This window comes from Engraulis encrasicolus, chromosome 4, assembly GCF_034702125.1.
Source record: "Engraulis encrasicolus isolate BLACKSEA-1 chromosome 4, IST_EnEncr_1.0, whole genome shotgun sequence".
Lineage (NCBI taxonomy): Eukaryota > Metazoa > Chordata > Actinopteri > Clupeiformes > Engraulidae > Engraulis > Engraulis encrasicolus.
The window spans coordinates 44,935,159-44,952,866 of NC_085860.1; the positions used below are offsets into that span (position 1 = coordinate 44,935,159).

The 17,708-nt window shown below is 45.3% G+C and overlaps 1 protein-coding gene across 1 annotated transcript in view; it reads right to left on the minus strand.

Moving 5' to 3' along the window:
- LOC134447829 (neuronal cell adhesion molecule-like) overlaps positions 1-17,708 on the minus strand; it is a 108,892-nt gene that overhangs the window by 43,657 nt on the left and 47,527 nt on the right. Inside the window, exon 2 of the mRNA XM_063197500.1 lies at positions 11,990-12,077. The gene's annotated coding sequence lies outside the window, so the exon portion shown is untranslated. The remainder of the gene's footprint in view (positions 1-11,989; positions 12,078-17,708) is intronic.

Below are 17,708 nucleotides of genomic sequence, written 5' to 3' on the forward strand. Positions count from 1 at the left end.
TTCCAAGTAAAGCAACTTGTTTCAGCATTCTCATTGTTTTGTCTGTTTAGTATGAACTACATTTGTTTTTGGGTGTTTTTTTGGAATTCAAAGCACTAGTTCATTGGCCTCCTGGGTAACATTTAGTAAATTAGCCCTGCGCCATGTGATGCCTTTAGATTCAGTAGCCCATGTTAAGCTGTGCTGCTGCTGCTGCTGCTGCTGCACGACTTTCCAAGGCCTCTTGGTAACCATGGTAATGGATCTCTTTTTGAAGAAATCCATTTCTTCTGTTATGCTGACCTTTTCATCAAAAAATGAGCACTGCATAAAAGACAAAAGGTGATGAACCCCTTCCCCCACTCAAAAAGAAGGCTGAGAGAATAAAGATTCAGCTAATCTCTGGTTTCTCTCAGGGGGAAGAGAGGGAGGAGAAAAAAGACGACAATCTTCTGTGAAGAATTTTGTGAACTTAATCATGAGGAAGTAAAGCTTGATAAGTGCAGCTTATTACATTTCTTAAACTCTCAGTTAAGACAAATGAGCTTCTTTCAGAGGGAAACTTCAACTAAACTTACAGTAAGTTTGACCAAAATGAGAGACTGTAATGAATTATGTGATAGAGATTCTGTAATTGACCTATGTGTTAGAGATCCTTTCTCTTAGAATGGACCACCCTGAAACAGAATGAAATTGTATAGGAAGACAGGCAAAGAGGAGACACATACAGTTAACTTCTCTGGTCCAAAAGCCCTCCTCTACCACTACCTAAGCCCACTTTTGCACAAACCTCTGGGCACACACCACCATTGACCGGGGTCACTCTAGTACCAGGGAGAAAAACTTGATAAGTGCAGCTTATTTCATTCCTAAAACTCCATTAAGATCAAATAAACCAAATGACTTCCTCTGCATGAAACTTTGACTAATCCCCAGATTGACCTAAATAAGAAACTTTTGTGCTGTGCATTAGAGAATATGTTAGAGACGCTGGCTAAAAGAATGACCACCATGAAGAGCCACCGCTATGACCACCAGGATGTTATAGCATTGTCAAATCAGCGGAGGCACATACAGTTAACCTCCCAGGTCCAAAATATCTCCTGTGCCACTAAGCCCTGCCTTTTGCACAAACATGAGGTCAGCCAGCACCATTGGCCAGGGTCACTCTGGTACCATCCTAAATCAATGCCTATTGTCCCCCTCGGCTTTCCGAACTGCTGATGGTCAGCACTGGGTCTTTCAGCAATTTGGCTCGATCTATTGTGCCACCAGCAGCAGCTCTCTGGGCCACAGAAAGCGCTCCTCATCCCCCACGAGAATACAATACGGCTCCCATGGGAACAATGTATATCAAACCCCAGCTGACAGTTACATGGGCTTTTTTTTTTTTTAAGCTGACTGCCCTGCCTGCTTGCTTGCCTGCGTGTTGACTTCTTCCAACAGGATGGTCTTGCAACAGGATGACTGCTTTCCAGACCAGATGAATGTTCTAGCAGATTTGTGTGTGGTGTCGTTCATTTCACGAATATGCCTGAAATATTTTTTATTTTGAAGTTTATGTTCAGATGGAAGTCTAATGAGCAGATTGTTCTGCTGACATGTCATGTCACAGCATTCTTGGGTATGCAAAAAGACAAATACAGATAGACACACACACACACTCGCGAGCACGCACACACGCACGCATGCACGCACGCACGCACGCACGCACGCACGCACGCACACACACACATACACATACACACACACACACACACCTGGAGCTCGCTCATATCAAGACATGCAACGTCGGCCAGCATATAAATGGCAGGTCGTCCACTCCTCTTTGCATAATGTAAACGACATGGCACAGGTGTCCGCACCGCAAGAACAGCACTCAGGTGTCACAAGAGAGACATGTGCACCTGGGCCACTCGCTGAAAAGCTACAAAATGAAAAGCGATGGCTGACTCACAGCGGCGGCTATCACATGGCACAGCATGTCTGTTACCCAGGTTACGGGCTTCTCAAATTAGGGGGGGCACATTTTTCTTTGGGAAGATGTATACAAAGATGCTGTGCCTTCTATTTGGATTTTTTTGTGGTCAACAACTGTCAAGTGACATTTATGAATATCTCTGATTTGCTAATTCTAGGAATGCAAGAGAAGTCAACCATCCAAGCTTCAAATCCAAGGGTCTTCTGGCTACCAAAAATGCACTCTGACAAAAACATCACAGAGCAGTCAGAGCAAATATTCTTCAACGGTATTATCTCTGGAAGCTGACTGTAAAAACAGAATGAAAATCTGTCTGTCTGTCTATTGAATGGCACGAGATAAAAATGTCTACAATGTTTGGAACCATGCTGTGCTGGATCCTGTGTGGTTTTCAACATACCTGCTTAGGGCTTTGGGTGCACCACAAGTGGATTGCATCAAGTGGATTGGGGAAAGGATGTGCCAATCACCTAACAACCGCAATAACAAAAAAAAATCTCTGTGAGAAAGTTGTGTGAGAAAGTTTCCATGAGGGTGGGCTAGATTGGATGGTTTTGTGAGGGTTCAGCAGTGGGAGTTGGGGTGCTAGGGGGTGAGGGTGAGGGTGAGGGTGAGCGGTTTTAGTATTGGCGGCTGCGGTGTCGAGTAGACACAGTTTTGTTATAAAAGTTCCCCGGCAAGGCTTGCATTCACAAGCCCCACACAAAAGCTTGTCTTTCTCCAATTCTCCATCTCTATCCCTCTTTCTCTATCCCTCTTTCTCCACATCGGCATCTGCACTCCCAGCTCCACCTGCGCTCCTCTCTTCAAACAAGGGGGAGGTCCCCACTCCACTCCACTCTACTAGCCCACAATCAAGTGAACAGTACACCGCTACCCTGGTCCCAGGATATGCAATCAGGGGCGGCTTCTTAAAGGGCCCCGATACAGCCCCCACCACCACCACCCCACCCCACCCCACCCTGACCAAGCCACCAACCCACCTCGCCCCACCCTCAGACCCCTTGCATTGTGCGGGAGGCCAGGCTCCAGTGTTGGCCAGGAGCGGCTCAACATGTAACACTGTAAGGGTGTATTCCTCATTAGTCCTCCACCCAAGGCCCACTTTGTTTCCCCTTTTGTGTCGGCCACGGACAAATCAGGTTCCCTGCCTGGGCTCCGAGGGGAAGAGGAGAAAGGGGTGAGGTGTGTGTGTGTGTGTGTGTGTGTGTGTGTGTGTGTGTGTGTGTGTGTGTGTGTGTGTGTGTGTGTGTGTGTGTGTGTGTGTGTGTGTGTGTGTGTGTGTGTGTGTGTGTGTGTGTGTGTGTGTGTGTGTGTGTGTGTGTGTGTGGGTTGGGGGGGGGGGGTGTTGATGAATGAAATGGTATTACTACTCGGTCTGGGGCAGGTGAGACAGGGTTTAGTTAGTGACAGTTCTTTGTCCCAACTTGTGTTTAGTCTGTTTTTTTCCCACAACATTCAGCACTGAGGACAAATTTAATTGAACTTAGATTGAAGATTTCTAATCACGTAAATCACCTTTACCCTACAAATATATTAACCTGATTATCATCGACGTTCAAATCTCTTCGAGCCTTGGTCTGACCAAGAGCATAACAATTAACATTTCCCAAACCAAACGGCATGGTTGACCCGCCTCCCTTGGTTTGCTTATGGTTGTTTGCTTCCCGACACAGTGAAAGGAGTTCCCGTATTTTCGGGAACTCAGAAAGTACTTGCATTGCTCTTGACTTGACTAGTTGCAATGCCGAAGGTGTTGCGTCACTAGGAGGGCGCGGCCTGGCTACAAATATGTATGAGTCATGGCAGAGGTGCAATAGCCTACCTTAGTCAAAAATAAATTCCGATATACTCTTCACACAAACAAGTCCGACACTGCAGATAAGGAAGTTGTGTGTGCTGGACATCATTCCATAGTTCTCTCTTCATTCAACCACCATCACCATGTCTTTAACCGTCACCACCAAAGTGGCATGCACATGTCTTCTCTGCACAACTAAGTTCTGATCTACTTTACACAAGCAAATTCTAAACTCTGAACAGGATATTCGTGTGTAATGCAACTGGGCAAAATGTCGTACACATCTCTTCCCTCCACTTTCACCTCCAACACCACCTCCACCTCCACCACCACAGCCCCTACCCCTCGGACGACCGCAGCAGGTGAATACTAATTACTTCCCCTCCGCTGCTCACCAAAAGCACCGGCCGTCCAATTTCAGACGGAGAGAGGCGACAAACAATGCGCCTTTCAAAGTGTGAGAAAATCAAATCAGGCCTTTTGTGGCAAGGGGGTGGGTTAGGTTAGTGGGTGGAGGGAAGGGTATGGATGGATGGGGGTTGTGGTGAGGGCGTTAAGAGGGCGGGGCACAGGATCGGATCAACCCTGACCTCTGTGTGCCTTCCTCCTCCAGCAGACACGAGTAGAGAAGAGCCAAGGAGCTACAAAGGGCCTCTGTCGACACTCCCCAATGCTACAAGTTGTAAATCCACAATCCAATTGTGAAAGCAAAAGATGACGTCCCATCTCGCAACATGTCCCGTGGTTTCTACTTGTTCTGATTTAATTCAAAACAATTCTAGGATTCGAGATTGCTTTAGGAGTAATTTGGTGTAATGAGATTCTGATGATCTTTGCTTTGGGTAATTCGGTGCAATGTAAACTTCATGATCTTAGAGTACTTCCACAGAGCCTCTGTAAAAACTGTTTGCAGAGAGACATACATCAACTTAATCTGGACCATATTTAATTTTCCCTCAATAACCTCAACACGAGACTAAACACATAAATCGGATGCCATTTCAAATGTTGGAAATGAGGAGACTGTGAGGATGATTGCGGCGATAACATTTGGCTAAGAAATGGACTGTTTACCTCCCGACTAAGGATGAATGGGAATTCCTCTGTTCATATGCAAATTCCTACAAACAGTCCAAAATAAGCAACAATCTATCCGAGACGAAGCAAGAGTAAACTATCATTTGCATTTTAAAGAGGCTCCACTGCATATACTCCAAAAAAAATCTCATCGCACCATTTGCTCCGGGGCTCATTTTCAGACTTGCTTTGAAGTAATAAAGCTTATTACGCCCAAGAACAGCACGAGTCAAAAATTTACTGGCTGTTATCTGAGAGTTGAGTAGATCGAATCATGCTAATGAACTTGAAGTAAATACACAGACATTAACTGTTGATGGAAAGTCAAACTCATTTAGATCATCACATCATTTTGACGACCTCATAGCCCCAGGCGCCTACTGTATGATTTGAGTCAAATATCTCACACTGAATGAGGACCTTGTGAGCAGGTCTTCATTGCCTTCTGCCTGCCAGTCCTCTGCATACTCCAATAAGCACCCTAGTGCATCAGCTTCTCTGCTACAGCTCACTGATCATCTAAACCATCTTTGAGTGAATGAGAAGTCCACTTGTATTGTTGGCACTGAATGTGTGGGTTTGGGCGTGGGACTGTGTGGTCGGAAGACTTTTGACACCCTAGGCTTAGTGAGTTCACTGATACTAGAGACAAGCCCTAGCGAGTGCAAAAATATTACTGCCATTATAATTGCCATCATGGCATGATCTTGTTTGTTTAGTTTAGTTAGTTTAGCACTTAGTTTTCTTTGTGTTTAATGCCCGTTTCAACTGCAACAAAGCATTTTGAATGGATATAAAAGCAATGTGCAGAGAATCCAGGCCGTCTTGCACAGAGGAACCAGTAGTGTATAAAATTATGCACACAGTCAACAGGGTTATACTCCTGCTTTTCCTCTTTAAGCTATTTCCTTGTATGTGAACTTAAATATGACAAACTTAGACGGATTAACTTCTGATCCTAGACGTGTCCACTTATACAAATCCATACTGTGAGTAAGCATGTATGACGTGCAAAGAGTGGAACCGAGATAAGCATCTCAGCGACACAAACAAGTGTCAACCAATCACGGCTGGCTGTATCGACTCCGCTATCTTCACACCGCAGTTATGACGCCTGCTTTAGTGTGCTGACGAAGTGGCACGAACCCAATGCAATGCTGAACTGTTGTTCTTCACCACTGTTGCTGACATCAGCCCATCATGGCCTCCGGGTCTGTGATCTGCATGCCATGCTCCATTAGGAGGGGGTCAAACGCACAGCTGTGCTGAGGATTCAGGTCTTTGTGCAGGGGATGGGAAATGAGGTCATCACATGAGGCAGCGGAGGTGGGCCACTGTGTACTGTTGTGTGTGTGCTGCTGTGTGCTGTTTGATGTGGGCAGTGGATAACGCCCTAAGAGCGCTCTACAGGGCATACGGCAACAAGAGAGACAGCTGGCACACTGACCCGCTGGCACGGTGGCATTAGAGCGAACGAGTGTCAGGCCAAGCCAGTAGCCACCACACATGTAATGTTGGCAATTTCAAGCATGGGAAAAAATGACCCGTTCCAGCTTTTTGAAATCATTCATGAGAATGAAGTGAGTGTGATAAGCCTAAAGGCATATGGACTGTGTTAGTTAGCACTACATACTGTAATTGGGGGTGCTAACATACTGAAATGTTACAATACAGTATTTTCAGTCTTACCTACTTCAATTAATGTGTCAGGGCTCGCAAACTAGCTATTTTGAGTAGAATAAAACAACTCTCGCCACTACGTTGGTCCGTCCATCCAACCATCCAATGGAAACCGGTTTGCACGCAACATTGGTTTGTTGACCTTGTTTCTCTAGATTCTAGTTGCTCATGGGGGGTGGGGGGTCCCCTATAACTCAAAACTATGATTACTGTATGTCTATTACTTGATCAGCTTATCAGCTTAAACCATATGGAATATTGTTGCCTTTGGCCATACTGTGCAATAAGTACGGTATACCAGTGTGTTGCTGTGAGTACATTAATCCAAACAGATGCCTGTGCACTGGATGTTCCTTCACTGTATGTTTTTGAGTGACGTGTGGTGCCACCCCCTCCAGTATGTGTGTCTACCTCCACTAAGCTCCTTACAGATTCACACGTGTGGTGGACTGCCAGCCTTTTTATACCGCCATTAAAATTCAGATACGGGAGCGCCGCGGAGTAGACCTGGCCTTCAACCGTGACCCCAAGATTAATGACCACATCAATCAGCCTATTCCTCACCACGCTGTTTACCAAATAGACAGCCGGGGAGAAAGGCGGGCTGCTGAATCGAGGAGTGTGTGTGCACCATATATTCCAGCGAATGTGTCAATAAATGCGCTGTCAAATCGCATTCCGAACTGAGACTCATCGCGATTACACGTGACCACTTGGCACCTGTCACAGTCCCACGGGACCTGTTTCATTTGGTCGTGCGATGACCGTGGACATGCATAAAGACACAATGAGCCGGTGCTGAGTGCTGAGTGCTGAGTGCTGGATGGGTAGATGGGTAGATGACTAATAGAGTGTGATCCGTGCTGGTGGAAGGATGCGCGCTGTTAAATTAGAAAGAAAGAATGAAAAAGACAGAGAGAAAAACAGGACGGAAGACAGAAAGGATGGAGCAGCGAAAGTAAGCAAGAAAGGAAGAAAGGATTCAAGGAAGAAAGAAAGAAAGAAAGAAAGAAAGAAAGAAAGAAAGAAAGAAAGAAAGAGAAAACGTGAGGGAGGGAAAACTAATAACACGGGGAATTAAGGAAAAAAGGAAGTGAATGAATGCAAGCACATGGGAAAGAAAAAATGAAGCATAAAGGAACAAAATGAAAGAAAGAAGGCAGAAAAAAGGGACAAAAAAAGAAAGTGCAGGAGGAGACCACCAAGATGAAGTGGCAGCATCCCTGGGTCGCAGCATCCCTCCATCTGTTTAGAGGTTCATTAAAGCCAACTGTGCTAGGCTGCCACCAGCCTGTCCTGGGAGCCTGCTGACGAGGGGGGAAATCTGGCAGAGCTTCCCCCCTCGAGGTGGGTGGGTGGGTGTGTGGGTAACCCCCTCCATCACACACACTCAGCCTCTTCTGAGCAGAGGGGCCATATCAAAGGCATGGCAGAAATCTTTTGCCACCTTCGCTCCGCCCAGCCATCCATGCTGTACCCTCACTCTGTGTGTGTGTGTGTGTGTGTGTGTGTGTGTGTGTGTGTGTGTGTGTGTGTGTGTGTGTGTGTGTGTGTGTGTGTGCGTGTGCGTGTGCGTGTGCGTGTGCCTGCGTGCGTGCGTGAGTGCTTGCGAGCGTGCGTGTGTGTGTGTGTGTGTGTGCATGTTTATATGGATAGAAGTCATCCTGTGTGAAGCAACAACCCCATCTGGGAGCTCTGCGTTTGTTCTTATGGTGGCTGATCCCTCCATGCATATGGGGGTAATCATATTGCCTCATCACCTGCCGAGAGCAACCTGCCTGCCTGCCTCGGTCGACCCCCTTTCACCCCCTCTACACACCCCCTGCCCAAGACTAATCCACCTCACATGGACTCACACTATGAGGACGCATAAGTCTTGCACACAGACCTCTCTCATACAAGTACACACTCTGTGTGGATGGACGTATGCAGGGCTCTAAGTTAAGATTTTTCATCACCAGCCAAAATGGCTAGTAGATGCTAATCTTACTAGCTAAACACACACTCACTAATTGGTCAAAGTGGCTGGTAAGTTGGTCTTTTCTACCAGCCAAACTGAAATTTCACCAGCATTTGGCTGGTGTTCATTTAGAGCCCTGGACGCATGTCTTGTGAAACAAGGCTTCACACATCCTCTTGATGGGGTATAAGGATCCACAGGACTCACACCCGGCTGTCACTCATCCACACACACAATATGAAGGTACTGTATACATGTACATCTTATCGACAAGGTTTCAACTTTCATTCATACTCTATTAACCCCTTTGCGCAGAACATGTTATAAACTAATTGTCACCAAAATTGTAATGTCCAAGTCTCAATCTGTTATTTAAGGCTCTCAGTAATGTCATAACTGTTTCTGTGTTATGATGTAGTTGAGTATTTTCAGCAAAGAGTGAATGGGTCTGCCCAGAGGCGATTCTAGGGTCAGGTGGGGCCCCAAGCGAAAATGCAAAAGAAAGACCATTTGAACCAAAATCGCCACTACTGTGGTAATGTGTGGGCTGTTATTCACTGTCTAGGGGCTTAAGGGCCCCAAGCGGCTGCCTGTCTTGCCTGATGGCAAGACGCACCTCTGGATCTGCCAGCGGGCCCATCTGCACAAAGAGGCTACAGAGTTACAAGAAGCCATACGTCTTTCATACAGCGCTCGCTCACACACTCTGTGTGGATGGACAACGTAGTACGTATACCTTATCAAACAAGGATTCATTTGCTCTCTTCGGGGGGTATACGGATGCACAAGTCTGACACACAGCTCTCACTCATGCACATGCTGTGTGGATGACGTACGTACTCATATGCCTTATCATCAAGGCTTCATCCATTCACTCTCTTGAGGGGGCTCATGGAAAAAGGAGAGCAGCCGTAGAGAGAGCTTTGGAAAAGGTCAATATGGATTTGTGGGCTTCACGTCTTGATTATGTAAATGGAAATCTGACTTTGAGAGCATGGTAGTGGTGGTAGTGGTGAGGGTGGTGAGGGTGGTGGTGTGCTTTCCGTTTTGGCTGACTAGAGTTCTTGCATGCTTGAGATGACGGTGAAGGGGAAAGACATGGAGAATGTTAGGGCTGTAACGATACACTCAACTCATGATTCGGTTCGTATCACGATTTTTGACCTACTGTTCGATACACCCCACGATTGATATAAATTATTGACTTGAATCACCATCACATCATGTCATGTGGTTGTTTTCTGCACTGAAGGGTAACAGAACTTTGAGAGGGTGTATCACGATATTGCATCCTTGTATCACGATACAGTATCGTTACTCAGTGTATCACGATTTCTCGATCCGATACAATATCGTTACAGCCCTGGAGAATGTACACGCAGAGCCACGGATTAACCGAGAGACCATGAAATAGCTTGTCTAGTTTTAAGTATTAAATCCACAAAGACACATTTCCGTTCAGACCAATGAAATAACTTTCCACGGGAAAGTCATTTTTGAATGTTAATAATATGGAATTTTCTGTCTAAAATGTCGGAGAGTTTGACCTTACTTCATCAAATCCAATTGACAGAATAAGCCTTTCAAGACCTTAGCTGTTGAAAATAAAAGTAACGTTTAAAAATGAAAATGGTTTAGTTCCAATAGCACTTCAATACTCCTTCACCCCGAAAAGAAAACAGGTCGCATGTAGTACAATGAGTAAAGGAATAAGCAAATCAATTCCATGTATTTGACTGTTTTTTGTCTTTTTGCTTTACAGAACCACTGTCCCATGAAGGACCAATGGGCCGACCTCCCTATCATTAACAAAACACACAACACACAACACACAGCCCAGAGTGGAGTACAAAACACACAAGAACTCTTCACAGAAAGTCCTCTGAGGTAAACATCAATCGTGGGTGGAGGCGAGGCGGTGGGGTGTTGGGGGGGGGGGGGTGCTACTTTTACTGTGACCAATTCCAAATGCAACGGATGAACAAAGCCTTTCCACCTGAATGTTTTTCAAACTGCCGCATCAGACTCATGGGCCCTACCCACTGACATTTTTTCTCCCAGCCTATCTCTTTCTCTTTTCTCTCCCTCTCTCATTTCCCTCTATTTCTTGTTTCCATTGCCCCTACCCCCGACCCCCCCCTCTCTCTCTCTCTCTCTCTCTCTCTCTCTGTCTCTGTCTCTCTCTCTGTCTCTCTCTCTCTCTCTCTCTCTCTCTCTCTCTCTCTCTCTCTCTCTCTCTCTCTCTCTGTAAAGTGTGGACTCAGCCAGCTACGGAGTGCATCAGTATTGACCACCACCATGCTTGCAGCTCACCATCTGGGATGAATTTAACAGTTAACTGTCTCACAGTCCAACACTATGACATGCTTAACTGAACTGGATGATCGACTCTTCGATTCCACTCCAGTCAGGGACAACGCTCTTCACAACTTCATGTTCTTGTTTTTTTTTTTTTTTTTTTACAACAACAGTGAATGAATTTGTGTCACATCACAGGGAAAAAACCATATAGCTTATGATTAAAGCATTTCACACAGTAAGAGTACAAAACTATGCCAGACAGATAATCTGTGCAGTGTGCAAACTAAGGGGATGTTTGAGCAATGCAGCAGGGAATACAGTGCAGTGCAGGATGTACACGGGTAGGCAGGCAGTCATGCTGAGATGGCCACTGACATGGCAGCAGTGTCCCACAGCCCGAGGCGCGTCAGTTTCCCACAGTTATTTATTTTTATACAGTACGTTTAAAATACACCACCGGAAAAGGAACCAGAATAGGAACGGGGGAGAACTATCAATATAATAAGAACGAGGGGGAAAAGTCATTATCGTGTGAAAGTATTAGGTCCTCATGCATGAAATCACCCAGGGAGGTACTGTAAAATTAAAGTTCATTTAAGTACTGTGGCAATGTCATGGATGTGGAAGGGTATCTCAAAGCAACACTAAGTAGCTTGGACCTTAAAATTAGGTTTCCAAATTTATTCAGTGGCTCATCAACTTGTTAAGGGGTGAAATGAGCCAGTGACTCTGCTTTACCAGCCTACATGGCCAAAAAAGAGCCCTTAGCAAGTGTGGGGGAGTGAAGCATCCTTAGTACGATAGCTGCCATTGAGGGCCAATTACACTTTCCACCTAGAGCAACCAGGAACAAGGCCTATTTGGCATTGCTTTGATAAAAACAAATGTGTCCAAAAGAGAGGGATTACAATGGTGGTCAATAAGGCTTAGCATACTTGGCCAGTGTTCAAAAATGGATCACTCTGGAATAAAAAACGAACATGTAGTACCACCAGCTGATTAAAAAACACATCAACACACACATGTCTGACCCTGTCTGGAGAATGAAAGTGTCTGACATTAAAAAAATCATCAGTTTCATTAAGAGCCGCCATCATAGCCGCAGCACTAACAAGTAACAATCCCATTCTAGCCAATGTTACTCTGAGTATTCCCCCGGCCACACAGTAGATGCTGGGAGCCAGTCAGTGGCACTGGTCCAGGGACTCACCTCAGGAGAAGATCCAGTTTCCACTCCAATCCCGTACTGTCCTCCAACTGTTTGTCCTCCACTTGACCTCTGAGATTTAAACAGCAACCTACAAACACAACAGCACAGAAGTATGATCAGCTTTGGAGTCAAGATTAAAAAGTAAAGAAATACAGCTTGCGATACCAATCAATAAGACTATCAGACTTTGGAGAGGTGACATGCTTGCATGAAAAGTTTAAGATATTCATCTTGGGTTTTCAAACAGCTCTGAATTGGTGTAAATAAACAGTCAAGTTTATCTTCAAAACATCTACCATATGCGCTTTAGCACACATGAAAAATAAACATACAGAAATACCTGCCAGGTTACAAAACCTCTGATCACACACCGTGACCAAACACACACGAAACGCCATTATTGTTCAAACGAGAATCGAGGTAGAAGATGAAAGATAGAGAGTGTGTGCATTCCCGTTTGTATATAAATAAAGGTACGGGCAGGCAGTGTAATGTGCCACTGTCCCCGCCTCTGAAAACAATCAGCGGTGACTATCAGAGGTACACGACAGAGCAAATGAACCCTGAAATTCATGAACACGAGTGAGCAGCCCGCTATGGCTACGGGGGCAGAGATATTTGTTTCTCAAGATGAATGTGACGCTTCAGCATTGCTGCAAGCAGACAGTGGGCCTACCGTTGAGGCATGGCGTGTAGAATGACTTCCCTTTCATACACAGTGAAATGCAATGTTAAATCAACACTTAGAGAGTACTCTGGGATAAAATACACTCTAGATGTTAAGTTGACTCTGCATCAGTGCATTTTCACTGTGTGTACAATCAATTCCCTGCAGCCAACATCATCAAAGCCCCGTTTCTCCACTGCTTCCCCACGGCTTCCTCACTACACAGCATGTTATAGTGTTAATTCAACACTTGGAGAGTATGATCAACACCACACGTGTTAAATTCGAGGTGTTGAATTAACAGTGCAAAAAAATGCACTACTCGCTATTAGGGCTGCACGATTATGGAAAAAATCATAATCACGATTATTAATCCTGATTATTGATTTTTGCAGATTTTTTTGAAAATTATAACAAGATGAAATATAACCAAGATTGAATTCCATACAGGATGAGCAAAATAAAATGAATTGTAATAATTATGTAAAGGCAATAGCATGAAACTTAAGTGGACAGATTTCTGGCCAGAAACACCAGCCTGTCAGTATGTTCTGGCTTCAAGGACGCTCTCAAAAGTAGGTCACTATTGCTACGATTAAATCACGATTAAAATCATGAGTTCGATTTCACTATGTTATCACGATTTTGATTATTTTTCGATTAATTGTGCAGCCCTACTCGCTATTCAGATGTCATCCATCCCATCGGGGGAGTTTTCCACGCGATCCATATTTCAGGGCCGTGTAATCTATGCTAAAGCTCTCTCTCGTCTCTCTCCCTCCATGCTACTTTAATCATGCACTGACATTCTGTCAGAGGCGGGAAATACTACTGACCCCTGAATGCTTTTGATGTATGGAGCAGTAATTCAACATGACACACCAAACATTGTAGCAATCTGAGGTTGGGGGAAAAAAAGACATGGGTGGAGTGGACTGGAGAAGGTGCCCTGATAATGTGTGTGATTGTGTGTGATAGTGTGTGTGTGTGTGTGTGTGTGTGTGTGTGTGTGTGTGTGTGTGTGTGTGTGTGTGTGTGTGTGTGTGTGTGTGTGTGTGTGTGTGTGTGCTGCTCCCAGGCAACCAGGCAGCTCCTGCTATCACAGCTCCTCTGGTAAACTGGCTGCATCACCATACTGACTCACACACACCGACCGCCACCAGGCTAAACCGATACCTGACCAACTCTCTCTCTCTCTCTCTCTCTCTCTCTCTCTCTCTCTCTCTCTCTCTCTCTCTCTCTCTCTCACGCACACACACACGTGCTCACCAGATGAAATCAGTACGATGCCATACACACTGCAGAGAAACACAAGGTGGGATCAATGCGAGAGATGATTGCACATTGCACAACTAGCCAATCCCCCTCCCTCTCCCTTCTCCCTCCCGTGAGGCTTATCAACCCCAAGGGACTGCCGAAATGAGCGCCGGGAAGGAGGAAAAAGCCACCGATAAAACTCAACCAATTCCACACCTGACGCAAGAGGTCCTTTTCCCACCAACCCCTATTCTTCCTCACAGACACGGGCGGATGGTGTGGATTCGCTGAGCTGAGCTACCAAGCCATTGCAATGCACTATAGCAGGGGTGAGGAAGAGTTTTCATTCGAGGGGCCACTTCCAATGTTTGAAGTCCTCCAAGGTCCTTACTATTAACACAAACCAGGATTTAGCCCCTGCACTTTAGGCCTTCATTGAAGGTGGGCACCTTTACAACAGACCCCACCTTCACTAGGTCCCCTGAAAACATAGGCCTAACTTAATTCTATTGCAAATGTAAGATTTCTTTAAAAGACGACATATTTCATGTGAAAATGCATAACAGTAAAATTATATCGGGGGGCAGATACGACGGCCTCAAGGTTCTCGAGACATATGGTTCCCCACCTCAAGGTTCTCGAGACATAAGGTTCCCCACCCCTGCACGAGGGGGTGAGGGTTCGGGTCCTATAATTGGTAGCTCATCTCGACAAGGCAGCCCATCTTGACAGAACAGGGGCCACATAAGAATGTGGCAATTTGAAACATGCCTCTGCATCTGAGAGTCCCATCTGAAAAAGCACCACAGGCTATATAATATACATTACAGAGCCACATTAGCAAACCCAGGACTTACATTAGCATGGCCTTTTTATCTGGAACAATTATCACTAGATACTGCATTAGGCCCCTGCATTTCTGCTGAGCAAAACGGTTTCAGATGGTTACTATTATACTGAGAGCTGGGGGTATCTGCTTGAAGCACAGAGAGAAAGAGAGGGAGGGAGAGAGAGAGAGAGCAAGCGAGAGAGAGAGAGAGACAGAGAGAGAGAGAGAGAAAACCATTTTTATCCCCTTGCCACAACTCCTCGTTCCATAGCTAGACATCTAATTAATTGCCCGAGGCCAAGGCTTAAGAGATCACCAGTACAACTCTACTCGCTGGGAGAAAAGTTAAAGCATGATGAAATAAATGAAGCTATCAACTTGTGAGGCTAGTTATGTCAAAAGGCGAACACAGCCTGTGCTCCAATCTCGTTGTTTCTCATCTTCAAAGGGAAAAGATAATTTTGCGGATAAAGTAAGTGGGGTTAAAGAAATCTTTGATCACTTTTTTTAATCAAACCCAATTATGCCAAGGCATACCATACTGTGCATTCTTGTAGACATGAAGTAGAACCTTTTTCACAGAATGTCTGGCTTTGTAAACCAGTGGCTGAACCCCATACGGGCTTGGACTACCACTTGCATGAATTATGGAGTCTTCTGTGGGTCATGGGCTTACTGTGTTTACATGTTGTTTACTTTCTATACCATCCACTCTTGAGATTTATGAATATTGGATTAAAAATATTTTTACAGCAGTTTGCGCCACACCACACACAGCTGGAGAGGGAAAGTTGTGACTGGTGTTCCTAAAATAGTGTGTAGTTTGTGTATTTTATTTATCTCACTCTAATGAAGCCCGTGTTAGAGATAGACAACCCCGTGGTGGGTAACAACAGCTGTTTTTTTCCTGGCTAAGCCTCCGATGCCCAGTTGTCTACTACAGAGGACCAAACTGCTGGCCTAAGCCCTCCGCTGCTGCCATGGAGATAAGTCGGATAGAGATGCTGACTGAGTGACGGAGGTCGGGAGTCTTTATCCCCATTGCACAGTTGCCATACATACGAGGTCACATATTCCATGATGCCATTATGCGCGTGGGCTTATAGAAGTACCCTACCGAAACATCCTTCAGAATAGAAATGTTCCATTCACATGCTAAAAGGACTACGTGTGAAGTCAGCACTGACATGTGTAACAGCCTGTTTACTAACAGCCTGCATACACGATACAAAACTTGGGCTACTTGGTGACGGACGGGGGAATACATTTTAAATTGGAGCACTAGCAGACATAGCGCGCGGTGTCTAAATGCATTTTACTCGCGAGTGGCATGAATGATATCTGTATAAAGATCGCTAAAGGAAGATGTCAGTAATTTAAAGAATAATAGACATATAATTACATCCAGCCGAGGCGAATTCATTCATGAATAGAAGTTGTTCCCGGTAACAAGCCATACAATGATTTCTGTACACGTCCACGAGCGTTATCGACTTCAAATTGTTCTCGTGCAGAATGACAGAATATCCTACTACTTATGACCTTCTGGGACGCATCAAGTTGTATCCCTTTTGCACCTGCCACAGAGAAGCATCATCTTGCGCGAGCGCTTCAAGCGTTACGAGAGACTGTGATATTTCATTCAAATTGTCAAAACTTACCGATATCCCAAGCGACCGAGGTTAGCCTATGTTTCACCGCTATATCCAACAGCTTTTTCCCAGGTAGGAATTAGGTCCACATGGTTAGTCCTACGACCCGTACGTATCTCTAAGTTTGCAGAGTTAACGATGTGATACGCTCTGCCCGTGACAGTCTGACAGACGGGGCAGTCGTTCCATTCGCGTATACAACCACACACACAGCTCCACCCAGACCCTCCCTCTGGAGTCCCCACTCTCCGTGGGATTAAAACAACCCATTGTCTCTGGACAATAAGGGTTAAACATTTCCTGGTATCATGTGTGCACGGGTACAAGGGACCCTAAATTTTCCAGCAAAAGTGTGCGTTTTTTATTACTTCACCTTGTGCAAACAAAAATGCACAAATAAATATGAAATATAGCCGACACATTACAATTAGTACGGCAATTCTTAGAAAATTGCCAATAAATGGTTAAAAAGGGATTAAAATATTTAGTCATCATCATGATTCATGCTTTGCATGTCCATAGGGGTAAATATCAATGGGACTTTGACTTTCACTAGGGGTACCCAGCTGTGAGCCAGTCAGACACAGTAGTGAGTGGACTGCACAAGCACTTTTCAAACACAGCAAGCGTAAACTGCCTGAGGCATTTTAGGCTCAAACTTCCTTTCCCATCACACCCACTACTATACTACAGTAGCCTACTAAGAGAACAGTAAACCCAGCCTGTGCTACCCTACCCTACCCTCAGCAGCAGCAGCCCACTCAACAGATGGCCTACCACGCAACCCAATCCTACTTCAGCCCCATCCGCAACTGCAGCAGCACGGGAAGTTTTGTTGTTTATTGCCGACTCCTCGGCGTTATTATTGCCTCCATTAAATAGACTGATGTGAAAAAGCCCTTTAACGTCCGTTAGCTATGGTTGCAGCCCACAACAATGGAGCTAGTGCAACCAAGCCCCCCACCCTTTGAAAGTGTGACTATTCTACTGCCGCTGACTTGGCCCGGAATAATACACCCTGTACTACAAAAGCAGAGCAAAATGTAACATAATCTCCCTCAATGCGTATTGTTCATGGGTGCCAGGACAATGTTTTTTTTCTAACTCAGATCAGCCTACAACTTTGCTTTGTTTTGATTTTTTTTCTTTCCCCTTTACTTCCCCTTTGAATTGTGCACCTGTGGCTGTGGATCTAAGCATCTATGCATTGGCTACTACTTGGCTGGACGTTTGGCCCACAGAACACTCTGCACAGAGTTTGCACTGTGCACGCAGGACAGAGTGCAGAGAGAGAGAGAGAGAGAGAGAGAGAGA